The sequence below is a fragment of the Scyliorhinus canicula genome, chromosome 18 (assembly GCF_902713615.1).
Source record: "Scyliorhinus canicula chromosome 18, sScyCan1.1, whole genome shotgun sequence".
NCBI lineage: Eukaryota > Metazoa > Chordata > Chondrichthyes > Carcharhiniformes > Scyliorhinidae > Scyliorhinus > Scyliorhinus canicula.
In genome coordinates, this window is record NC_052163.1 from 85744544 (window position 1) to 85756614 (window position 12071).

General features: G+C 44.8%; 1 protein-coding gene across 3 annotated transcripts in view; it reads left to right on the forward strand.

Annotated features, from left to right (window-relative positions):
• kdm4b (lysine (K)-specific demethylase 4B) overlaps nucleotides 1-12071 on the forward strand; it is a 740412-nt gene that overhangs the window by 441319 nt on the left and 287022 nt on the right. The gene's annotated exons all lie outside the window — the stretch shown is intronic.

A 12071-nucleotide genomic window follows, 5' to 3' on the forward strand; every position in this document is an offset into this window, starting at 1 on the left:
AACAGGAAAGAAGTTAAATATGGAGGCGGTGTGGCACACGGGAGAAAGCACTGGGAGGAGCTGCCAGTTTGAAGTGCAACATATAGGAAGATTTCACAAACAGAACCCTGTTTATACAGGCCCCTGTAAAGACTACTTCTGTGAAATAATCTTTGTCTGTGCTATTCCAGGCTCACTTTATAATTTATGCTCATCATGTATACTTTTGTTTAATTTACATTGATTCTGATTTGTGTTAAAGCAAAGTTACAAAAGTGATATCTTGTCTTAATTTTGAGGGTGTTTTGGTAAACTTGATTATTTTGGTTTATGCATCCATAGGGATCTTAACAGAGGGATTGGTTTATCTGATGCAGAGCATACTTTTAGAAATTAATGTTGAGGACTAATTTTTAAACTGGCTGACCTATTTGCACTGAAAGTTGGCTGACTGGGAGGATGGTTTCGGGTTCCATGGAAGTGGTTCTGCATCCTCCAGACTCTTGGCAGATCTGAGGAAACTTTCTACTGAGTCCACACCTGAAAACGTTATTAAAACCTTTCAAGTCGGCGGTGTTTGTGATCTACTCATGTGTCTTAATTCCTGTGATGTGCAGTTACCGCTTTGCCTCTCGAGTCCAATCTCTTACAGCTAATGCTTGGAACAAAATGACACTTCTGTAAAGGAGTAAATTGGATTATACAGACTATTAAATATAAATATTATTAGTTAAGCTGGCATGTCGGGACATTTGTGTTTCTCTTTCACGCTTCCCAATGGTTTACGGTTTTAGTCTCCAAGTGATAAACCACTAGGAAACATTATTCTAGGCTCCTTTTTGTGGGAAGGCAGATTCTATGCTAACAATGCAAGTTACTTACCTGGAAGGCATTGAGCATTATATCAGTTGGCACCACTAAACTCTTAGAGAGTATTGAAAGATGTCTGGCAAGCAGCTGAATTCAGCAACTGTACAGCGTCAGCACCAATCATTGTCAATCTGTGTTCAGTTACAACTGACTGAATTTTATTTTAGACTTAATTGCCTATTTCACTGTGAATAATATAGGAAATGCATTACATTTTACAAATCAAGACCTGCTATAATAGCAGAAAGCAGATCCGTCCTGTTCAGATTGCATACCAGTGACTAACCTGATCTTCCCCAGACAGCTATACAAGAAGAAAATTAAACAGGCAAAGAGTATACCAGCATTAACCTACAAGGGAAAAATGTGCAAATTGCAATTTCGCACTCTGCACGTAAGGGATCATGTAGCTGCGCTGTGTTCATATGGTAGGCTCTTCAACGTTGGCCAATGAATAGGCTGAATTTAAACAAACCCTATCTTAATACTCTGATCGTGATGTTTGGACCAACTTCTTTAAACGCTATGTTGAATAGCCCATTTATGGTCATAGGCTGTCATGATTGTTGCGTCGAGGCGATGATACAGATGTACTCCAGGACATAAGATATTGGGACAGCTTGCAGGAATGACCAGTACCATGATACTCAAGAAAATATTTGTGGCATATCTAATACTCGTAACAATCAGCAAACAATCACTGTTGGTTGTTCATTAGAATTGAAAATGTTTGGTCACAGAGGACCAGACTGGCTTCGTCAAAGGTAGACAGCTTACCTCGAATATCAGGCGCCTGCTGAATGTGATAATGACCCCCTCCGGGGAGAAAACACTAGGTGATTGTCTCCCTGGACGCAGAAAAGGCCTTCGACAGAGTCGAATGGAAATACCTCATAGAGGTACTGGAGCGGTTCGGGCTTGGAACAGGGTTCACCTCTTGGGTAAAGCTCCTATACAACGCTCCCATGGCGAGCGTACGGACCAACAATACCAACTCCCAATACTTCCAGCTGCACAGGGATACCAGACAAGGATGCCCACTGTCCCCGCTGCTGTTCGCACTAGCAATCGAACCGCTAGCAATCGCGCTCAGGGCAGCAAAAAATTGGAGGGGGATCCGAAGGGAAGGCCGAGAGCAGGGTCTCACTCTATGTAGATGACCTGCTCCTCTACATCTCGGACCCACAGAGCAGCATGGATGGAATCATTGCGCTCCTGAAAGAGTTTGGAGCCTTTTTTGGGCTACAAACTCAACATGAGCAAAAACGAGATCTTCCCAGTACACCCGAGGGGGGGGGGGGGGGGGGGGGGGGGGGGGGCACAGCACTAAGGGGGGGGGGGCGCAGCACTAAAGGGGGGGGGGGCGCAGCACTAAAGGGGGGGGGGGCGCAGCACTAAAGGGGCTGCCGTTCAAACAAGCCCGACACAAATTCCGCTAGCTGGGGATCCAAATAACCCATGACTGGAAAGGGATCCACAAATGGAACCTCACCAGTCTGACGGAGGAAGTAAAAAAGGACCTGCAAAGATGGAACACACTTCCACTCTCCCTCGCGGGGAGAGTCCAGACGATCAAAATGAACGTACTGCCCAGGTTCCTCTTCCTGTTTAGATCCATTCCGATCTACATCCCCAAGGCCTTTTTCAAAGCGCTGGACAAACTAATCAGGGGGTTCGTATGGGGGGGTAAAAATGCTAGGATCCCAAAGAAGGTCCTGCAAAAAACAAAATCCGGGGGGGGGGGGGGGGGGGGGGGGGGGCTAGCCCTTGCAAACCTACAATTCTACCACTGGGCGGCAACAGCCGAGCGAGTAAGGGGATGGATTCAGGAGCCAGAGGCCGAGTGGGTGCACGCGGAGGAGGCCTCCTGCGTGGGTACCTCCCCGGAGGCCCTCGCCACAGTAGCACTCCCATCCCCACCCAAAAAACACTCCAGCAGCCCAGTGGTGACAGCCACCCTCCAATCCTGGAACCAACTGCGGCAGCAATTTGGCCTGACCAAAATGTCGGACAAGGCTCCCATCTGCAACAACCATAGGTTCACACCAGCACTGACTGACGCCACCTTCAAAAGGTGGAGGCAGGACGGAGGGACACTGACAGTCAGGGACCTATACACGGACGGCAGGATCGCTACACTGGACGAACTGACAGAGAAATGTCGGCTAGCCAGGGGGAACGAGCTACGGTATCTGCAGCTCAAAAACTTCTTACGAAAGGAGACAAGGACGTACCCACAACCGCCACGACAGACACTACTGGAAGACCTATTGGACGCAAGTATCCTAGATAAAGGGAACTGTAGCGACATGTATGACCGACTGGTAGAAAAGGCCGACACCGTACTGGATGCAACAAGAAAGAAATGGGAGGAGGACCTGGGGATTGAGATAGGGTGGGGACTCTGGAGCGAGGCACTGCATAGGGTCAACTCCACTACCACGTGCGCAAGGCTCAGCCTGACGCAACTGAAAGTGGTACATAGAGCCCACTTAACAAGTACCCGTATGAGTAGGTTCTTCCCGGAGGTGGAGGACAGATGTTAATGGTGCCAAAGAGGGCCGGCCAACAATGCCCACATGTTCTGGTCTTGCCCCAGACTTGTGGAGTACTGGACAACCTTCTTCGAGGCTATGTCCAAAGTGGTGGGGGTGAGGGTGGAGCCATGCCCGATAGTGGCAGTTTTCGGGGTTTCAGACCAGCCAGATCTATTCCTGGGGAGGATGGCGGACCCCCTTGCCTGTGCCTCCCTGATCGCCCACCGTAGAATCCTGTTTGGCTGGCGGTCAGCAGCACCACCCAGAGCTGCAGACTGGCTGTCCGACCTCTCAGAATCTCTCCAAATGGAGAAAATCAAATTCGCCATCCGAGGGTCAGACGACGGCTTCCACAGAACGTGGGAGCCATTCATGCAAGTGTTCCGGGGCCTGTTTGTGGCCAACGAACAAGAGGAAGAATAGCCGGGTGGCCAAGAATCAGGGGAAAATGGTCGGGAGTCGGGGGAAGGTATCCGGGGCATGGAGGGGAGAGATGGACTGGGAGGGAGGGAGGGGGGGAACGGCTAAACCTGAGGAGGGAGGGGCGAACCACGGGTGGGGGGGGGGGGGGGGGAGGACAGCTAAACCTGGGGAGAGGGAGGGGAACCGTGGAGGGGGGGACGGGAGATGAGGGCCGGCGGGGGGCAGGGAAGCAGGAGTCGGAGGGAGGACATGGGATGCCAAAACGTGCATGACATCTCCAGGAGCGGGGAACGAGGAAACTGGAGATGGAGGACGGGAGGAGCAGCAGAAGCCGGGGCGAGCGTGGGACGGCAGTGAGACCCGTCCGGGAAGGGCGGGCAGCAGCAACACACAGCACAGCCAAATATCACACGCTGTCATTTTCTCCCCGGCACCCAAAGGTGTGCTTGCCCCCCCAGTCCCCGCCCCCCGCAGGCAGTCGCCTACTTATGTGGTGTGGGTAATTTTGCCAGATGTACAGAGATGCCGCAGTCGATCTGGTGCACAATACCCCACCAGTTATTCCATTTCATTGAATATTGAATTTTACGGTGGGTCTTAAATGAAAAAAAAAAGTAGTAAGGGTAAGGCAAAGAATTCCAGAGCATGGAACAAGAGCTGCGGACATACTCACCAATGGCGAGTTGAAAATTGAGGGATGACCGGAGTGGAAATGAAGCATTTGGATTCGGGTATGGGGGATCGACGGAGAAGTAGAGATTAGGGAGGGGCAAAGTCATGAGCATAAGAAAATTAAATTTGAGACATCGGTGGACAAGAAGCCAATCTAGGTCAGCACGGGAAGGGGTGATGGCATCCAGAATTTTGTGAAAAAGTGCACAAACACCAGAGTTGTATTTGAGTTGGTTTATAGGCACTGATGGATGGGAGAAGAACATTGGCATTGTTCATTCTAGAGGTGACAAAAGTAAGGATGATAGCTTCGATGGCAGATGAACTGTGGTAAAATCAGAAGCTCAATGATGTGCCAGTGAATGCAGACATAGATCAGAAGAATGGAAGGGGGTTAGAAACTCAGCTTGGAATTGAATAGGATGCCCTGGTTAAGAAATATGGTTTGTAAAGCTTGAAGCAATGAAATGAAAATCGCTTATTGTCACGAGTAGGCTTCAATGAAGTTACTGTGAAAAGCCCCTAGTCGCCACATTCCGGCGCCTGTCCGGGGAGGCTGGTACGGGAATCGAACCGTGCAGCTGGCCTGCTTGGTCTGCTTTAAAAGCCAGTGCTTTAGCTGAGTGAGCTAAACCAGCCCAGTGTGAGCTAAACCAGCCCAGTGGCCAATGAGAAGGTTGGTGGCAGGAAACAGAGTTACAAATATGGGAAGGCGGTGGCACAGTGATATTGTCACCGGACGAGTAAGCCAGTGACCCAGGGTAATGTATTGCGTGGAGTGGGTGGGGACACGAGGAAAGATGAAAGTGAAACAAGATAAAGAAACCCAGGTCCAAGGCTAGGATGATGGTGAACTTGGAGAGAGATTTGGCTTGCTGGGGAGAAGGAAAAGGGAGAAATGGCTGAATCCTTATAGACAATAAACTTATCCTACTTGTTGGAGGGCAGAAAGGATTAAAGCAGCTGCTTGATTGTGGCCAAAATAAGGCAGGAATTATCCTCGCTTTCCAGGATGATCCAAAGTAAGTGGGTATTTTTAGCAGAGGAGAGTGAGTATCCATGCTTGATGAGGTTCAGCCAGATCTGGTGGTGGATGGATAGTGATATGTTCAAGTCTGTGTCCTTTGAACTGAGGAAGTTGAAGGTGGGGGCCATGCCAAGGGCAGTAATGGATTTGCTGAGAACAATGGATTGAAGGTGGGGTAATAGAGTGCTTTAGTGAATGTGAATGGAAACTTTAGTAGTTGGCGGTTGTGAGCTTTGAAAATACCATTCCAAGTGAACAAATGCAGAAGGAAATAGAATGGGTGTTACGAGAAATATGAGGGTTGCCTTGGTAGAAGGCATTGACTGTGATGGAGATAATAGAGAGGACACAGTAGATGGTAAAGTTGAGATGGTGACCATGAATGAAGATGAGATTTGAGATGGGTATTTGAAGGCTGATATGTATGTGGAACGCACCTGCACAGAACCCATTTGGCCAAGCAGAATGTGATGTGGTGCCGGCATACAGCCTCAATACTTCCATGCTGCATCAGCTTAAGGAGGTACTGGTCTTATGCCAGTACTGCAGTATAACTGCGCCATTAAAAAATAGTAACATTTTCACAAAATTAATGGGAATTGATGTTGAATTGTTTTATTGAGACTGTGTTGGCAAGGTATTGCAGTCCGTTTTTAAATAGAATGTATCTTTAACACAGTAAAATGTTAGCATTTTTTCAACAGAGCCTTTATTAACTTTGCATTAAAATAGTTTCCATAATTGATGCACCCTTGCAAACAAAAAGTAGTTTCCGGTACATGAAGAATTACCGCACAAACTCTAAACTATAAGCGAAATTAAGTAAAAACCTAGGAGTTGTTTAAAAGAAGTGTTTGTTATGAAAGCCAAATGTGAATTGACACATGTATGATAAAGGTTATAAGTGCGGAGGGGAGGTTCGTCTTGTGAGCCGTACTGTTTTTTAAGATTAATATTACTATCTGTATGTCTATATCTATTTATCTACCACTGTCTATAACTATCTATTTTTATTCATCACTATATCTGTCTCTCTCTATACAATGGCTTGGATGAAGCTGTAGTAAGTAAAATCTCTGCAGATGCCACTAAGTTAGAAGGCAGGTTGAATAATAGAGAAAAATGCAGGCATGTTCAGAGGAATTAGATGCCAATTTTTTCTCTTTTTTTCGTAACAGAGACAATTGTGCAACTTAATGTGGTACATGTGAAATAATTAACTTGGGACCAAGGAAAGGGAATATATGAAAAACGGAAAAGCAGCGCAGCATACTGATTACAAAAATGATCTTGGAATTACAGGAGATAAATAAACTTGTACAATGCCCAACTACAGAAAAGAGGCAAACAAGATTGGGCCTCACGGTAGCATGGTGGTTAGCATCAATGCTTCACAGCTCCAGGGTCCCAGGTTCGATTCCCGGCTGGGTCACTGTCTGTGCGGAGTCTGCACGTCCTCCCCGTGTGTGCGTGGGTTTCCTCCGGGTGCTCCGGTTTCCTCCCACAGTCCAAAGATGTGCGGGTTAGGTGGATTGGCCATGCTAAATTGCCCGTAGTGTAAGGTTAATGGGGGGATTGTTGGGTTACGGGTATACGGGTTACGTGGGTTTAAGTAGGGTGATCATTGCTCGGCACAACATCGAGGGCCGAAGGGCCTGTTCTGTGCTGTACTGTTCTATGTTCTATGTTCTAAGATACTGGATTGCATTAGCAGAAAGATAGATGTGTTTTGTGTCTGTATTGTGTTTTGTGATATTTTATATAAGACCTTGGTTCAGCCCAATCCAGTAATTATGTTCACTTCTGAGAGGTACATAATCTGGCTGGGAGGTATTCTAAATTCTGAGGAAATGTTTATGATGTTGAGCTTATTTTCTTTGGTAAAATAGAGATTATTGGATGAGGTAACTGAAAATAATGAACACTTTTGTTTATGGCTCATTGTTCATTGATAAAGGGTGAAGTTAGGGTGGATAGATTCAAAGAATAAAAAATTGGGATTATGAACAGGAGCCGGTAGAAGGCAACAAGGCATTTGTGTACTCTGATAATCCCCAAATCACTCAATTACACCAGATTATTCTTTCAAAACTGGCTCCGTCAATTCTGCATGCTATTTCTTTCTGCTTTAAAAAAAAAAGTCAGTCGTGGTAAAATGACTGATGCAGTAACAAGAGTGTCTCATTTCATCCCCCCCCTCCCCCCCCCCCCCCCCCCCCGATGATCGTAAGCACCTCACAACCAATGGATACATTTTTGAAGTGTATTTGCTGTTGTGTATCAGCTAATATGTTCAACTCCAGATACCACAAGAAAATTTGGACAGGCTTTCAAGATTGCACCAGTGTCATGTGAGAGCACCTTTAAGAAATGGGTGTTTATCAGTGATGTCAGAGTGCGGGTGGAGTTGAGCTGTCGGTTAGCTTTTTACTTTCGTTTTAGGCTGTTTGCTGCAGTGTGTGTTTTAGTTTCGTTTTCAGAGCTGGATAGCTGCAGTCACAGCCTGAAGGTGTATTAGAGCCTCCCTCTGTAATCTAAAGAATGTAAATTGATCCTTTGGTGATTTAAAACTAATAACTGCTCGCAGTAGTGACTTTAACCTGATGTGTCTCTGTTTAAAGGTTTTTTTTAAAGTCTTCTGGATATTAAAAGGACAGCTTACGGACTACTTAGTGTTGTATTCTTTGGGGATTGTATTTGAAAATAATGGTTGCTAAGTTCACAATTTAAAAAATTTAACTTGAATTCCTAGAATAAATATTGTTTTGCTTAAAAAAATACTTTTCCATTTCTGCTGTACCACACCTGTAGAGTGGGCCGTGTGCTACCCATACCACAATCTATTAAAAGTTGTGGGTCAGGTGAACTCCATGATACACTTTGGGGTTCTCTAAACCCTGGCCCATAACAAATTGGGGGCTTGTCTGAGATAAAAGTCTTATCTGTTGGATTGGCTTAGTGAACTTAAACACAGTGAGGGGTGAGCATATTGTGGTTGCTTTTCAGTTGTGGTGTTTCAGTTTAGGTCGGGAGTGTGTTGTGGACAATGGCTCTTTCAGAGGCTCTGAAGTTTTTGGGGGTAGAGACTCACACGCAGTACCTTATGGACAGAGACTAAAAGCAGACTGTTAGATTTGGCAAAAACATTGCAGTTAACATTACCTGACAAAATGCGAAAAGATGAGGTAGTTATGGCGGTGGCTAAGCATTTGAAGTTGCCTGAGATAGTTTGACTCATTGGAAATGGCAAAAATTCCGTTACAAATTAAACAAATGGAACATGAGAAAGAATTAAAGCAGCTGCAAACGAAAGAGAAAGAGAGGAAAAAGAAAGAGAAAAAGAGATAGGAAAGAAAGAGAGAGAGGAAAAAGAGAGAGAAGAAAGGAAAACAGAAAGAATAGCACTAGCAGAACAAAAAGAAAGAGAAAAAGAGAAACAGCTCAGGGAAAAAGATAGAGAGAGAGTTTGAACTTCAGAAAATCGCCATGAAACATGACAGTAAGTTAAAATTGGCAGACGTAAAGGGAAACTTACAGTTGGTTGGTAGTAATGAGGATAGTCAGAAAGAGCGTCAAAGTCAAAGGCTTGGTGGGAATCTATTTAAATATGTCCAAGCATTGCCAAGGTTTGACGAAAAGGAGGTAGAAGCCTTTTTCATTTCATTTGAGAAGATGGCTAAACAAATGAAATAGCCACTGACATGTGGGTATTACTGATTCAAACAAAACTGATAGGTAGAGCGAGTGAAGTGTTTGCATCACTACCGGAGGAGGTGTCTGGGTCGTATGAGGTGGTGAAAAAATCCTTCTTAGGTGTATATGAACTAGTGCCTGAAGCCTACAGACAAAGGTTTAGAAATTTAAGGAAAGAATTTGGTCAAACAGACATGGAGTTTGAAAGGATCAAACAGAGTAATGTTTGATAGGTGGATAAGGGCTTTGGAAATAGACCTGAACGTATGAAGCTCCCAGAGAAATTATACTTTTGGAGGAGTTTAAAAATTCAATTCCTGATGTAGTGAGAACTCATGTGGAAGAACAGAGGATTAAAAATGCGAGATTAGCAGCAGAAATGGCAGATGATTATGAATTAGTTCATAAATCAAAGCTTGGTTTCCGACATCAGTTTCAGCCTGTGAGGGATAGAAACTGGGGAAAAGAGAAATACTCAAGTGGTAAAGATAAAGGTGATCTGATGGGAGATAATAAGGAGAGTGTACCTCAGATTAAAAAAGAAATCCAGGAGGATGGAAAAGAAATGAAAAGTTTCAAATGTTTTCACTGTAATAAACTAGGCCATGTAAAGTCAGTGTTGGTGGTTGAAGAAAAGCACTGGGAAGGCTGATGTGGTAAAACAGGATAAGACAGTGGGGTTTGTTAAAATGGTAAAGGAAAGCCCAAGTGAAGCAAAGGAGGTGCAAAAGATTGTACAGCTTAATCAAGAAGTGATTGATAAGAAGGTGCCAGATTTCTTTAAAGAGTTTACTTCTGTGGGTAAAGTTTACTCCTGTGTATCGGGAGGAGCAGGTAAAGAAGTCACAATTTTAAGAGATACGGGAGCTAGTTAATCTTTAATGGTAAGAGAAGAGGAGTTACGTAGTTTGGGAAGAATGTTGCCAGAAAAGGTGGTAATATGTGGAATTCAGGGTGAGAGGAGTAGCGTTCCATTATATAAGGTAAAGTTGGAAAGTCCAGTGAAGAGAGGTGAAGTGGTAGTAGGAGTAATAGAGAAAACTATCTTGTCCAGGAATACAGTTTATCTTGGGTAATGCTATAGCTGGATCGCAGGTGGGAGTGATGCCTACTGTGGTTGATAAGATAGATAGATAGATAGATAGAGAAATACAGCACAGAACAGGCCCTTCGGCCCACGATGTTGCGCCGAACTTTTGTCCTAGGTTAATCATAGAATTTTGGACAATTTGTCATGGCCAATCCACCCAACCTGCACATCTTTGGACTGTGGGAGGAAACCGGAGTACCCGGAGGAAACCCACGCAGTCACGGGGAGGATGTGCAGACTCCACACAGACAGTGACCCAAGTCGAAATCGAACTTGGGACCCTGGAGCTGTGAAGCAATTGTGCTATCCACAATGCTACCGTGCTGCCCTTAAGAAGTTAACCTACACTCCCTTATTCTACCCTAATCCAAGTACCTATCCAATAGCCGCTTGAAGGTCCATAAATTTTCCGACTCAACTACTACCACAGGCAGTGCATTCCATGCCCCCACTACTCTCTGGGTAAAGAACCTACCTCTGACATCCCCTCTATATCTTCCACCATTTATCTTAAATTTATGTCCCCTTGTAATGGTGTGTTCCACCCGGGGAAAAAGTCTCTGACTGTCTACTCTATCTATTCCCCTGATCATCTTATAAACCTCTATCAAGTCGCCCCTCATCCTTCTCCGTTCTAATGAGAAAAGGCCTAACACCCTCAATCTTTCCTCGTATGACCTACTCTCCATTCCAGGCAACATCCTGGTAAATCTCCTTTGCACCTTTTCCAAAGCTTCCACATCCTTCCTAAAATGAGGTGACCAGAACTGCACACAGTACTCCAAATGTGGCCTGACCAAGGTTTTGTACAGCTGCATCATCACCTCACGGCTCTTAAATTCAATCCCTCTGCTAATGAACGCTAGCACACCATAGGCCTTCTTCACAGCTCTATCCACTTGAGTGGCAACTTTCAAAGAACAATGAACATAGACCCCAAGATCTCTCTGCTCCTCCACATTGCCAAGAACCCTACCATTAACCCTGTATTCCGCATTCAGATTTGTCCTTCCAAAATGGATAAGATAAGACAGTGTAAAATCAGACAACTGAAGTGTTGAAGGACAAATACCCTGGTATTTTTCCGGATTGTCTAGTAACAAGGTCGCTAAGTCACAGGTTAAGACAAGAGGAGAAATCAAAGAATGAAGCTGAAGTTGAAGTGCAATTATCAGAAACCAGTTTTGATCAGATGGTTGAAAAAGAACAAGAACAGGTGGAGGATGAGGCGGATATTTTTAGTTCAGGAAAATTGGCGGAGTTACAACAAAAAGATATAGAAATAAAACGGATTTGTCAGAAAGCATACACGGAAGAGGAATCTGAGTGTTTACCAGAGTGTTATTACCGTAAAAGTGATGTCTTGATGAGAAAATGGAGACTTTTACATATGCAGGCAGATGTAAAGTGGGCAGAAGTTCAAGAAGTATTGCCGGGAGGGTATAGAAAGGAGGTGTTGTGAGTTTCACATGAGGTAACAGTGGGAGGTCATTTGGGAATAAGGAAAACTCAAGCTAAGATCCAGAAACCTTTTTAGTCGCCTGGACTACATAACGATGTAGTTACATTTTGTCAATCATGTCGCACATGTCAAGTGATAGGAAAACCTCAAGCAGAAATAAAACGAGCGCCCTTAATACCCATTCCAGCATTTGAGGAACCTTTTACAAGGGACCTAATTGATTGCGTAGGACCACTTCCTAAAATGAAAAGTGGAATCAATATCTTGACGATAATGGATCTGTCTACGAGGTTTCCAGAGGCCATTCCAGTACGTAAT